The sequence below is a fragment of the Athene noctua genome, chromosome Z, assembly GCF_965140245.1.
Source record: "Athene noctua chromosome Z, bAthNoc1.hap1.1, whole genome shotgun sequence".
NCBI classification, from domain to species: Eukaryota; Metazoa; Chordata; class Aves; order Strigiformes; family Strigidae; genus Athene; species Athene noctua.
This window is the reverse complement of record NC_134077.1, coordinates 13,215,315-13,226,094: the sequence shown is the minus strand read 5'-3', so window position 1 is coordinate 13,226,094 and position 10,780 is coordinate 13,215,315.

The following is a 10,780-nucleotide window of genomic DNA, read 5'->3' as shown; positions in this document are numbered from 1 at the left end:
AAGCTAGCACGCCACACACAGGCAAATGACATATGTACTCACTTCAGACTACACAAATACATGTTTTAATGCAATGACCACTGGTTGGTTTCGTATCACTTTGTCCTCATGGGTTAACAACATGCCTCTATCCTTCATTTTAACTGTACTCATTGAGGAAAGGGCTTTTCTTGGTAGGGAGCTTTTTCCTACTCAAGGGCCTATTTTTACTACGTTGCTGAGGAAAGCTCACCCACAGTTCAAGTATTTATCTCCCTTGTCCAATTAGCAGCTTTTGTTTCTGTGTGCTTATCCTGGCGTTTCCCTGCATGATAGTTCCGTGGTGTCATCCCTTGCACTTACCTTGGTTTTTCCGTGTTTTAATGGCAGTGTTGCTTCTTTTGGTTCATTCTGTCAGCTTCACCAGTTCCTTTAACAATTCCTGGCATTCTTTCACAACAGTCTTTTGGTCATTTTATTAATTAAGATGTATCATCTGGACCTCAGGGAGTCCGGCTGCTTTGCTTAGCCCTGTCCTGAGAGGAGGTTTAGTGCCAGGGGTTGGAGGCTATTAAGAGCTGATATTCAGGCATGCCTTTTTGATTTTTAACCTTCCTCCCCTTCTCTCCTTGCTGTTCTTTTTAGATAATAATAAATTATGTTTTCTTTTAGGAAGGTTACTTTCTCTCAGCACATTCTCATGGTGGCCATGGACTCTCAAGATGAAGTCGCTGTAGATTAGTTTAAGAAGGGTGCTTATTACAAAATCTCATGTTTTCAGGAAATCTTGGCATAGTATCCTTACTTTGAAGCGTCTAAAACAGGGGTCAGAACTATGGCTTGGCTTGGCTTGGACCTCTGCTGCCTGCAGAGCACCCAGCACTTCTTCCTGTAATAGCCACTTCCTTTTCATCTGCAGCAATGATATGGGATTTTAGAGTGTTTCAGTCAGCTGAAATGTACTCAAATGACATCAGAGCACCTCAGACTCCACAGGCTTAAGTGCTATAACAAAAAATAAGGAAGGAAAGGAAGGAAAGAATAAGGAAGGAAAGTTAAGGAAACATAGGCAATTTTGTATTGCTTTCAAATACTGGTTATGTGGGGGTGAAGGATGGTTGGGAGAACATGATCACATTATTTGACCACAAATGTACGAGCTTAAAAAATGATGCAAATATTTTTATATTTTTTTAAATATTAAAATGGGAAGGTGTAGTAAATATGAACTCAAAGACAGAATCAAGCCTAGACCTGAGTAATTTATTTGCTGTCTGAAAGTAAAATATGAGCAGCATAAATATTGGCAAAAACATTTCTTGAACAGCTAGATTTAATAATATATGTATGATGTTGTGTAGCAATACAATGTTCAGTAATAGAAAGGATATTTGTTCTTAAGTACTAAATTGTAGATTTGCAATATCTTCTAAAATAAATACTAAATTTTAGATTTACAATATCTTCTAAAATCTTTTTGTGTGGACGAATTACAACTTGCTAAGAGGCAACACATCGCAAAACTTACAGATAAATTATTTAACGCCAAAATGAACAAACCCCTGTACTGCTACCGTTGAAGAGAAAAGATTATTTCAAAAGCAACCAAAACTATAGGAGAATTGTCCCTTTTGCCAGAAGATGGCAGCAGCGAAACACGCTGTGGTGAGGAGAAAGTAATGGGCAGATACCCTGCTCACACCTCTTGGTTTATAGATAACAGGATTTACGGCGTAAAATACAAAACTAAATTACTGTTTAACTGGCTTCACTCTTATGCAGCGTAATTAAAGATGTGTGACTGAACTCAACCGGACTCTAAACTAGTGTAAATTAATTTCACTGTGCTTTAATGATTATCACCAAGTGAATTAATGGATGTTTCTGCTTCATTTGAAGTTTGTTGGAAAAAACGTGGTCAGAAAGTTCAAGTGGAATTGCAGTGTCGTTTGGCTTATATTTCACTTAGGAAAACTAAAAATTAAAATAAAATAAAAATGAAATAAAAATGGAAATAAAAATTTTAAAAAATCAAAATTTAAGAAAATAAAATCTAAGAAAAAGCTATTCAGAATTTTTAAAAGAAGAAGAGAGTAAAAAAGAGTGATAAACAAAAGGTAAATGAAAATAAAAAGAACTGAGGAAGGAGAAAGAGATGATATTTTAAGAAAAATATTTCACAACCTGTAACACATCTACACCATTTACTTGTACCAGCTGCTCTAGGAAAACCCATCTAACTTGTGATACAGCACTGACCTTTCTGTAAAATGTCTGGGTTTGTTTATATTTGGTGTACATTAAATCAACTCTATTCACTGTAGAGTATTTACTAACTTTGCAAACTCCCAACTAATTTGAAAATCAAATTGTATGAAAGCCACACATTTACATCCAGGGTTCAAAATATATCATTTGAATTCAAGGCCTAGTAGATTTCCATAAGACCACATTAAGTGAAGAGCTATCAGCTCTCATTACAAAATCATACAAATATAGGAATCTCAGCTTTGAGAATTAAAATTTCTTTGTGTAGTTTTCTGCTGTATTAATTTCACCTGGACTGATACAACAAAGCAGTAGACTTATTAGCACTCCAGTAAAGCAAGCTTAGAAATGTATATTCAGAAATGTAATGTGTGAAGTTAAATTTAAAAAAAAAAAAAAAAAAAGTTGACATTAAATTAGAATACCTGTGAAAATAACTGAAGTACTGATTCAAATTGGAAAATGGCAGGAAAACTGAATCTGAGCCTTGGCTTTTGATACTTTTTCTACTTTTGTGGCCTTATTATTAAAATAGTTATCTTTTTAGGAGGGTAAGAAAAATGACTGATATTTCATGTAAAGAAGGAGACGAGTTTTGGCTTGTTTCTGTATCCATAATGGCTTCATGTACAGCCACTACAGTATGTAGTCCAGTAGTCTTCATGGTGCCAAGAGCTCTTCCCATATCTACGAGGCATGCTTCTGCTTCTTCCAGAACAGATGCATGTTTGCTATGAGAAAATCTTTACTCACAGCAGAAATCCTACTGGCCTTTTGTAGACTGGAAGCACAATGCACAGTGACAGCCTTGTCCCACCTATGTCCCAGGGTGCAGGTCCTCTCCAAGTGCCCCTCTTGCCACCATTTCTTTGTACCTGCCTGTGGGAATAATGCATTCAGATTAATCAGGTTCAGTTTGTTCTCTACTAACAGGCAGGTTTTTTGAGTAAAACACAGTAAGGTTGTATTTGGTCAAATCTAGGAGACATCCAGTTCAAATGCTCATAGTTACAGATGCTGGTATCCCAGGTATTCTAGGTAAAACTTGAAACCAGTGTTCACTCCTTGACATGAGATGAGCATTGGACTCATACTATGAATCCTTTGGCCTTCTAAAGAAGTGAGATGCTGGGTGATTTTTTTTCTCCCTTTTTTGTCTAATAAAACTAGATTGGTCTTTCTGCTTCTTTGTAACAAACATACCAATGATAACTATGTCTCATATTTCCCCTGCATCTCAGATTTACCCCTACTTCTCTTTGCTGAAAAAGTTTAGCATACTTATAGCTGAGTCAACAATATTTTATCTCACATCATGAAAAGTGGTAGGTGTGCATATCATTCAATTGAACTTGGATCTTTCCTGTGTTCTTTTCATAGAGCTCATATATACCATTTTGGGGGGCACATTATTAACCCAAGTGCCATATCTGGGATTAAGATATTTTCCAAACCAGTGCCTTTAGGATAAACTGTCCCCCTTTCACAGTGTTGCACTAGATTGCTCCTATTTTTTCAGTAAGATTTGCACTTAAAAACATAAAACCATTGTTTGGTTTTAATTTAAAATCTTTTTTGGATACTGGTCTCAGAAAAAGATTTGCTGTTTGCAGCTGTGCGGATCGGTGACTCCCACTCTGGTCTCAACTCTTAGTCTTGTGACTGAGCTGTGAGATGGGGATTCAGACCTTCTACCTTCTATTCTTTGGTTAAGGTAAAACAGTGAAGCTGCAGTAATTTAAAAATACAAATAAAATGTTAACAATTTCATACACCAAGGAGAAGGGGTGATAAACTGAAAAAATTAAAATCACATGTCCTTAACTGTCCTTATGAGCAGCTTTAATATAACTGAACATCACCAAGCTATTCTACTACATAAAACTTTTTTGCCCGTATATGGAATTTTCCAGAATCCAAAAGGCTTTTGTGGTAACTTTTTTCCCCTAACAAAAAACTATTATGGTTCATTTTAGTGCACATTTCAGAATTTAAAGTCTAAGAATGTGGTTTATTTGAGATATTTTTGTAATAATGGAATTCCAGTTTCTGAAGAGCATTTTTTCCCTATAGATATCACTGATTTTTTTTCCCTGATAACAGTCTTTTCTGTGCCTGTAACAGCAGACTCTGGTTATATTTACATAATACCTATACAATGAAATGTTAAATTTCATCATTTACTATATTTAAAAAATAATTAGCACTAAAAGAAATCCTTCCTGATTCTCTTAGCAGAAAAAGTAGTGATTTGCACATTACAGACACCAAACTGTTCCTCCATCTTTGTGAGCAGAGTCCTCCACACCATGGCATGATGTGGCACATGGAGGAATTTCCTACATAAAATGATTAGAAGCAAGAATTGCATTTCTGAGTCATTCCTTTGGTACAGTCCATAACCATCGATTTTCCAAATCTAATTTCTTACTCCAAGCTATCTCCATCATACTCCATAGCACTGGAAATGGTCTCCAAATACAAAAGGACAAAAAATTCTTGCATTATCTCCTCCTGCAAGTGCTCCATCAGACAATTTTGAGGGGAAATGTCAGAAAACACAGGAAAGCAGATGTTGCATTCTAGGGTTTTGTTACCTTTGACCATAGTTTTCATCACAGTTATGACTTAATGTCACACATTCCCAGTAAAAATTTTATTTGAAAAGTGTGTTCTTGTTTTCTCTTTTTAGCAATACTCAAATGTTCTGGTGCTCTTCTCATTAACATCCCCTTTTAATGATGTTTCATGGACACAACCCAATAGCATTGCTTCAAATAAAGAAACACATGAAAGCTGATGAAAACAAGAACGTCTTAACTGTGAATTGTGTCAAATCGCTTATGACAAGTTATATGAAGGTTTTTTGCATCCTTTTCACTTGGAAATATTTGGAATCCTACTAAAAATAATACTAATCTGGTAAATCATTTCAAGATTTTATAACTACAGGGATAAAGGACAGAAAACTCTCCTGAGTTAGCAGTAGCTGCCAGAAGATGGATTCCTGAGGGACTGCATTGTTAGATGCTGATCAGAGGAAAAAGATATTCCAAAGGGAGATACAAAGTTTTGTGTATTCACAGTTTACCGGGAAAAATGGGATGGGATGTCTTTGGGGTGTCTTATCAGTAGCATGGAACAGAAAAAACAGCTGATCACTATCTTTAAAACATCTGCTCCATATGAAGGGACCACAACATCTCTTTTCAGTCTCCTCTTTTCTAGACTAAGCAAACTTAACTTTTGAACCTGTCTCAGGGGGACGCGCTTCCAGACTCTGGTTCCTTCCTTCTAAACTCTCCAGTTTGTCTGTGTTTCTGTCAAAAAAATAATGCTCAAAGCAAACATAGTACTCCTGCAGAGCAGAGAGGACTGTTGCTCAGAACTGACAGACAGTACTTCTGCTAATATACCAGCATCGTATTGCTCATTTGCCTTCTGTTTGTGGCTCTTCAGGATGAGCAGAATCTTTTCTGCAGTGCTATTCTGTGTTGTATTTTGCTTTTCTGTACACTTTCCTGAAGGGCAAAGGACATTAAGTTGATTGTTTGACTTAAACTAACTCTCCAGTTTGTTACTATCATCAAAATTGTAAAGTATTCATCAGCCCTCTTTCATCTTCACATGTTCACAGATTTTTAACGTACTTTTTCCTCCTTCATACAAATAATTCTGGACAAGAACAGAACACAGGATAGAATCAGCTTGAAATATCCTGATTTAACACAGGCTGACTGATAGCTGCTCTCTAAGCATATCCTTTTTAAACATTTATCTAATTTGATCTAATCACACAAGCGTTCAATAAACTAATGCAGCCTATACTAATACAGACCTTTTTTTTTTTCAATAAAGTGATTATTATCATGGCTAGCTGCACTTCTTATTGCTCTCATGTCTCTCTGATATCTCCCCATTAGTTTGTCGTGATTCTGGCTTGGTCTTCACATGATTCTCCTATACCTGGGGGGCACTGCACTGTTCATTGTACACAGCACATACTTACACAGCCTGTGCTGCTAGGCTCTGTACATAAAGCTTTCCATTCACAAACATCATAGGGTCAATCACCCCTTTAAACAAGAGTACTGTTTAATGTTGACCCCAAGGGTAAACCACAAGAGAAGAAGAAAAGATAGTAAAAAAATATATTGTCTACATGTATGTTTATTTTCTAGATCACCTGAGCCCAATATACCATCTTGGGTGCAGCTGCCGTGGGTAAGAAATTTGTTACTGCAGCTCACCTGGAGCTGTTTTCTCCACTATATCAAAAATTATTACCCCCTCCAGTCTTTTGGCATTTCTTCACATGGAGCCACTCCCTAGCCTGGTTCTGTCAAATGACCTAGTTTAGCAGAAACACCTTTTACACTCAGATCATACTGACAGAATGAGGGTAAGTACCAATTACACATGCAGTTGTCCTGGCATATCTGGAAGGGCAGTAAACTCTAGTAGCAGGACCCCTCCAGCCAGCCAGTCAGCTAGGGGCTGGAGACCAGTTCACAAAGCCCCTTTTTTCAGACCAGCGACTGCTGGAATGGATGTGACCTCAAGCCATTTTTTTTCCTTTTTTTTTTTTTTTTTAATTCATGACAGTCCAGTTGATTTCAGCAAGAACAGCTGTACACAAAAAACCAGAACAGTCACGCTTTGGCTACAAATTACACCAGGTCTTCCTCTGCTCTATCTGACATTGGACCGGCTCCTGACTGCCTTTGAGAGAACAAATATGGCCAAACTCATCTTCTTAAAAAAATCTGTCTGCTATTAAGAAAGAAAGGTGTAACAATTTAAGCTGAAGAGAAAAAGAAATAAAACCTGATCTTTTCTGTCCTTGTTTTCTTACGTGAAAACTGCTGAGAAAATTTTAGAGAAGTGTAAAACTGCTTACTTCTTCAGAAAGAAGTCTAATTCCTGCTAACACTTCCACAATTGCATGTGTTTGCTCTTTCTGTCTGCTTTGGCAGCAAAAGACATGGAAGAGATTTTTTTTTTTTTTTTACAAATATAAGGAATGTTTCTGTCCTTTTGACCTTAGTCTACAAGTACACATACAGGAGAATGAGTTTAACATTTTCAAGCAGTAGTTTTTTTCTCTGTGTGTGTGTATTTCCTAAAAGCATTTATTCATGCTGTCAGAAAAAAAAAAAAATACACAGATAACAGAAAGAACAAGTAGGCTATTAGGAAATACATGCTAAACTGAACATAAAGAAGACGTCACTTCCTAGAAGTCTCTGTTGTCAGTGTGCGAATAGAAGCCGCACTACCCAAAGGCCTCTTTGTCTTTGCAGAGGACACCTCAATTTCCTCTTCCTCTGCTTCTGGCAGCTTGAAGCAGCAATCTGATCTGCACTGCCAAGTTCCTGTCTTCTAGAAGGAACTAGAACCTGTGAACCTCTGTCCATTTTGTTTGTTGACCTCTTACCTATCTCAGTCAAATACCTATCTCAGTCAAATAACATGACATGGCCACTTCCTCATTAAGTGTAAGATCTCCTCTTTTGACTTGCTTTGGCATATAACACTTTATTGACTAATGCTATCCCACTCTTCACCCTGGGCTGTTTTAATTACTCTGCCATGTCTTCCTCCATTCACCCATCTGTTCCTGGAGCCTTTGTCTTTCCCTCTTGGTAATCTGATTTGTTCCCATTCCAGTGATGTGATGACAAATGACAAATGTGTATTCCACCAAGTCCATACATCCATTTTTTATCGCATTAGTGCTTTAATAAACTGGAAATGACAGAACTCATTTTGAAGCACGTATTTTTATTTAATTAAATTTTAAAAATATTTTAATAGTCAACTCACTGGAACAAGATCTGTCAATAGTATTAAAAGTGGTTTATTCCATGCCTTCCTCATAATTTAATAAGTAGTATGGAAGAGAAAAGACATACAGAGATTTCAGTGCTAATGCCAGCTCTAAGGAGTTCCTGCCTCTCGTCTCTGACAGCTTAATGCTGTCTTTTCAGATGTCTTGCTCTGCTATGCCAACACAATGAACTGATCTGGCTTCGAAAATAATCCACATTTTCCCTCAGAATGTTCTTAACAATCAGTTCCTGGACTGATATTACTGTGTAAACTAATACTGCCTGTAGTGCTGAATATCCAGCCAAAGCATAGATGTCTGGTTTCTTTATGTTGTGAGACTTTTTTACCATTTATATGGGAATACATGTTAAAGTAGCACATTAGAAGAATTTGTGTTTTGAGATTACACATAACAGCAGTCCAATGCTTTAGTTAACAGTGAATCTGGGCTGTCTAATCCAAATTCTGTTTTTGAGGGACACCATGACAATACTGCTAACATTTCTTTTACAAGTGATATGAGCACCTACTGCAGAGTTACTAAATCTCGAGCAGAAATTATCCTTGTTCTGCGAAGCCTTCTAAGTCCTCTGAACAGAATTGCTGTGGTTTTGGAAAAGCACAGCAGACATTTGTATTTCAGCACTGGCTACTTATCTCAAACTATTATATGGTTCTTTGTTGGAAAAAATGCACATGAGGAACAAGGTGGCCATTGTCCTGTGCACTTCAGGGGTGACCATCCAAGGCTGAACTGAGCCCAGGGAAGAGTCCAACGTATTTACGTTAGTAAAATCCCAGGGGAAATTTTTTTAGGTGGTGTTCTAAGACATGGAAATGAAAACAAAAGTGAAAATCTCCACAAGTTTAAGTAATTATTACAGCATCACTTTGATCCAAACCAAGATGATTTGTCCTTCTAATTCAGTTCAGTTAGCATAAGCAGGCTGTTCTATACCCAGATATTATCTATAAATATAGAAATTGGTTGCCTAAAGAAAGTGAATCATTTCCAGTGTAGCCTAGGCAGAAGAAGAAGGTGAATTTTAGGGAGGACCAATAAGAATCAAGGGTACTTTAGAAGGTTACACTTTTTTAAAAAGTGCAATAATTGCTTTCTTAATATTTGTCTCGTCTCTGAAAGTACTTGGAAAAAAAGAGGAAGTGTGGGAATACTTTGTTTAAATTGAAAACACAAAACCATCTTTTTTGTTAGAAATAAAAGTTTTCTGGATGGTTTTGCTGTCAATTTATGGTCAGCATGTTCTTCCACAGGCTTCATTGGAACCATGCACGTGCTGTAAAAGACTAACAGCTGATGTAAATAACATTTGCTGTCTATAAAGCTGCATTTTGCCCATGTTGTGTGTTGCCTGCGGTGGCAGGCAGCAGACAAGGGGTATTATTCCTCCTGGAACAGCCATGAAAAAAAAGTTTAATCTTTACTATTTATGGAAGAGAAAGGAAACATAACTTTCACTCTATGAAAATCCAACAGCTCTGAGGAGTAGCTCTGCAGAGCTCAAAAGTCAGTGGGGTCTGGTGAACTGGCCTCTCATTTCTGAGAAAATGCAGTTTGTTCACTGGAGACACATGCTTCCAGTTGTTCAGGATATTGGTCTCTTGTTTTAAAGAATGACAATGTAAATCCTGCTGTGCATTGCATTTTGCTGTTGTTTAGGGATTTTTTAGAGCAAAAGATGTAACAGGCATACTTTTCACCTAGCAGTAGGAACAAGATCTCATCCAAAGTATAATACAGTAATTCCTTGTAATTCATTGCTCTCAAAGTTTCAGGCATAGATCTGGTCTGTGGACCCATAAACAAGGAGCTTCTTTCACAAAGACTTTAGAGGGAAAAATCCACATTTTCCAGTTTTTTTCTGTAATTTTAATCTTGCTGCAAAAAGATGGAACTCCACTCTTTTGTCCTTTTGGGGAATTCTTTTATTTTGTTCTTGAAGTTCAGTCGATGACAAATCACTTGATCAGGCATAGCTTTCCAATGGCAGTACCACATTAGACAAAGCAGATCAAAATCCCCAGTTTTGTTAGTGGTTGAGTTTATACCGGGATTACATTTACGGTTTTACAAGTAATTCCAATATAAATACAAACAAAACTTAAACTGGATTTATCAACACCTGAGACTGGCTCAGAATTAAGATACCTATTTTAACAGCCTCTCTTAACTGTGTTCAACACCACCACTAAACAACTTTCACAGTAGAGCATTGTATTACAAGAAACCCACAAGAGCACTGGTGGTTGGTTGTGTGTGGTACAGAAATGACACCTGCACCACATCAATAACGATGCTGTGCAATCAGTGCATTTTTTCCTGTGTGGATTTATGAGTAATGCTATACTCCACGGCCCATGAGGCCTCACCCTCTTATTTCCACTTGTGACCTGGGTTATGTTCAGCCTGATCAGTCATTTCAAATTTTCTCTTTTGTTTTTCATGAAGCTCGCAAGTGTTGCACTGCTTCTTGAGTGTTTGTCCACATTGTCTGGCTCTATGTTTAGAACTGGTTCCACACACCCCCACCCCCTGCACCAGCCCCCACCTCCCCTAACCCCTGTCGCCGAATTTTATGGTGAGAATCGAGTGACTTGCATTTGAATGGCTGTTCTTGGCTTTTATTGGCAGCTAATTACCTTCAAAGCCGATGCTAGCAATTGATGCTCAGCTGGTTTT